The sequence below is a fragment of the Echinops telfairi genome, unplaced genomic scaffold (assembly GCF_000313985.2).
Source record: "Echinops telfairi isolate 266 unplaced genomic scaffold, ASM31398v2 ScPeMD7_7465;HRSCAF=8503, whole genome shotgun sequence".
NCBI lineage: Eukaryota > Metazoa > Chordata > Mammalia > Afrosoricida > Tenrecidae > Echinops > Echinops telfairi.
The window spans coordinates 9,273,866-9,277,672 of record NW_022111365.1 but is presented as its reverse complement, the minus strand read 5'-3'; positions in this window follow the sequence as shown (position 1 = coordinate 9,277,672).

The window sequence follows — 3,807 nt, the reverse complement described above, 5'->3', positions numbered from 1 at the left end:
GGGGGCTTAAGTGGAGAGGAAAAGTTTTGAGATTGATGAGGGCAATGAATGTACAAATGTGCTTTACACAACTGATGTATGTATAGATTGTGATAAGAGTTGTATGAGCCCCTAATAAAATGATTAAATAAAAAAAATGCTTCCCCACCACCACCACTCTATCATGATCCCAATTCTACCTTACAAATCCCGCTAGACCAGAGCATGTACACTGGTACAGATAGGAACTGGAAACACAGGGAATTCAGGATAGGTGAACCCTTCAGGACCAGTGGTGAGAGTGGTGACACTGGGAGGGTAGAGGGAAGGTGGGGTGGAAAGGGGGAACCAATTACAAGGATCTGCATATAATCCTTTCCCTGAAAAGTGGGTGAAGGGAGATGTCGGACAGTGTTAGACATGACAAAATATTAATAATTTATGAATTATCAAGGGTTCATGAGGGGGAGCACTGGGAGGGGGGGCGGGAAAGGAAGGGATAAATGAGTAGCTGATACCAAGGGCTCAAGTAGAACACAAATGTTTTGAGAATGATGATGGCAATAAATATATAAATGTGCTCAACACAATTGATTTATGTACAGATTGTGATAAGACTTGTATTAGCCCCCAATAAAATTATTTCTTTTAAATTAGAGCAGTGGATATTGTTCCTTCCCACAATCTACCCCTTATTCTCCTGGTCAGAAGAACCAGGGACCCACTGTCCACACCACTTTCAGTGATAGTCACTGAATGTCTGTCCACAGTCCACAACAGTCCACAGTCATGTCTGTATATATACCTGAAAACTGGTGCAGCACCACCATCCTCTGCTCATCAAAGCCAGGATATTGATAGAGTTGAGGTTGGTGGAGACACAGAAGGGCTGGAGATGTCAGGGCTACCTTGAAGTGGAAGAGGAAGGACATGATGGAGGCATAATTGGAGGCATTGTTCCTATGGCTCAATGTTGTAGAGGCACTGACCCTTGCAGTAGGTGACTTGGTAATCAGGAGGGGAGATTATCCAGTTCCTCCAGCCAATAGTATGGAATCATACAGCGGGTAGCTCGGGCAGCCTATAGGCCTCCTGGAGCAGTGTTTCCCTCTGTGATTGCCCAAAGTGGCCAACAGTGGCATCTGAGGGTAGCTCCCATAGAGGCAGATTATCTTGTTCTGCAGGTGGCTGTAGAACATGGTGGTTTCCACTGAGTACTGGCCTGGCCCTACATCATCCGCCCTGCCCCTTATCCACACCCCACCTCTTCCTTCAAGAGAGGAAGTAGCCACAAACACAACATGACCAGGAACCAGCATGTTTGCTGCCCCTCCAATGCTGACCCCAGCAACAACTATAAGCAATGACACTTGTGTATCAGGCACCAGTCTGTGTTGTGCTTGTCTTATTCGTTTAATGTCCCAAGAATGGCACTAATATTTACCCCACTTTACAGAAAAGGAAACAAAGTTTAGGGAAGATGCATAGGTTAAACAAGTCAAGAGGAGGCAAATGGCAGAGCTAAGATAAGAACCCAGGCAGTATGGCTTCAGTGCCCATGTTCTTAATCCATACAAAGTACTGCCTCCAAATGACCTCGCTGTGCTTCTGTTTCCTCACTTGTGAAATGTCAACACCACCACCTACTTGGCAGTTTTGGGGTTCCGATATTATTAGAGGAGGGATATGAAGGACACTGCCCATGATCTGTAGCCGAGTAGCATTACAGGGCTGCTGCTTAGACAGATAATCCTATGTTTCTCTCTATCTAGACTCCTACCCTCACCATATACCTTGTTCTCGGTACCTTCTCTGTTTGTCCAGAGCCCTGAGGAGCTCTCCCCAGACAGATTCAAGGCCCTTTCTGGCTCAGGGTGAGTATGGAATTACTTCACCAAGTGAGGAGTGGGGCAGTTCTTGGGGATATGGGGGAAGTGCTCCGTGTCCTAGTGGTTGGTGTATATGACCAACAAGGAGCTTTTGCTGCCTTTCCCAGTCTCCTTGCGGTCAGTTTCACCATTACTGTATGTCAGTGATTTGCCCGAATTCTTTGCGGCCACCGTCAGAAAACTGCCAGCCATTCCCCTGTTCTACATCAAGGCAGCCACCTGGGAACATCATCTGAGTGCTAGGGTTCAAACCAGAAGAAGTTAAGCAAGACGTCCCTAACCTTTACTGCCAGTACTCAAACTTGGGCACAGGAAGCTATTAATAGGGTATTCTTTTTAAACTCAATTTCCCCATTGATAAAACAGTGATAATAGTAGCATAAACCTCATAGGTTTTCTGAGAACATTAACTGATGCCATGTAATATGGATAAGTCATCCTTCCTAACCCAAACCAACTTACCCACAAGGTAGACTGTGTCAACATTAGTGTTTGGAGGATGCCAATGTGCCCTTTGGAGCGCAAAGTCAAGTCTGATATAATATGGTGCAGAGTTTTCCTTATTCTATTCATTCTCATCACAATGTCCTTTTAGAAATCTAGATTCTATATTGACTGAATTTTTTTCTAGAAATCACTTCACATCAAATTTTTATTTTGATAGTCACATTTTTATTTTGAAGTTACACTAGTATAAAACAGTATCCTTGTCTTCATGAGGATGAAGGTAAAAATAAGCACATAATAAAAATGATACCCCCCCAAATGATACCCCAGTAGTAATGAGCACACTGAGAACTTGATTTCTAAATACCATTCCCCGCTAAAATTGGATTAATGCTTGCAAAATTTATGTAGGTTTGGCATTGTTGCAGAAAGTTGTTTTTTTAAAGAAAGAAAAAGGAAAAAGAAACAACAAGCCTCCTCAAAGAACTGGATGATGACAAGTGTGGTAGGAAATGTACTCAATGAGTACATGCTGGGCCAAAAGATGAGAAAGGGGCAACAACAACAAATGATGAGAACATGTCAAAGGGTCACTCACAAGAAAGCTTTAAGAAGATCCTGGCTCTATGTCTGGAAACATTTGAGCATCAAAGTAAATTATGGTACTAATGAATTATAATCTATTGGGGGAAAATTCCATAGGCTTATCCTGAAATAAATAAGAAAGTAGATACAAATATGTCTTTCCTTACTAATGCCAATAGTAAATTTAGAAGGAATAATAAAGGTAGAAAATCATTTGGCAACAAACATAGTAAAAACCAATTCAGACAAAATCATTAATAGAGGTTAAACCAAGTGGGTGAGAGTTTGGTGAGTAATATGATATTTATGTAATCTCCAAAGTCTTTCCCCATAAATTACTTACTAAGGTGAAAGAGGGAAAGACTAACTTATGATGGAGAAGCTTGGCAGAGCACATCTTATTCAGGTAATCAAAGTCAGTATCACCAATAAAGAGATAAGCCCACATCATGTGCCTCTTAATACAGTGTACACCATTATGTCTGTTAAAAACGTTTAACCTAATCCTAACCACAAAGAAATATTTGACAAACACAAATTGAGGACCAGTCTACTTTTCCACAGAGAGGCTGTGTTAGACAGTGTTCTCTAGAGCGATAAAACCAAATTGCTGATAATTTTATATATTTATATATAAAGATAATTAGATACATAACATAAGAAATGAACTGTTAAATGATATACAGATAGATATATAATACAAGAAATGAACAGTTAAATTATAAAGCAGTGCAAATGGCTCAGTGCAACTCACTCCCGTGAGAGAGTTGTGAGACACTAGCAGTCCTTCAAGTTTAGCCTGCTGCCAGGTGTTCCTCTATATATAGAGCGAGCTAGGCTATCTCAGCACAGCAGCCAATCACAAGGGCAGGTCACCAACTGTCAGCCAGGTCACCAACCTCCAGCC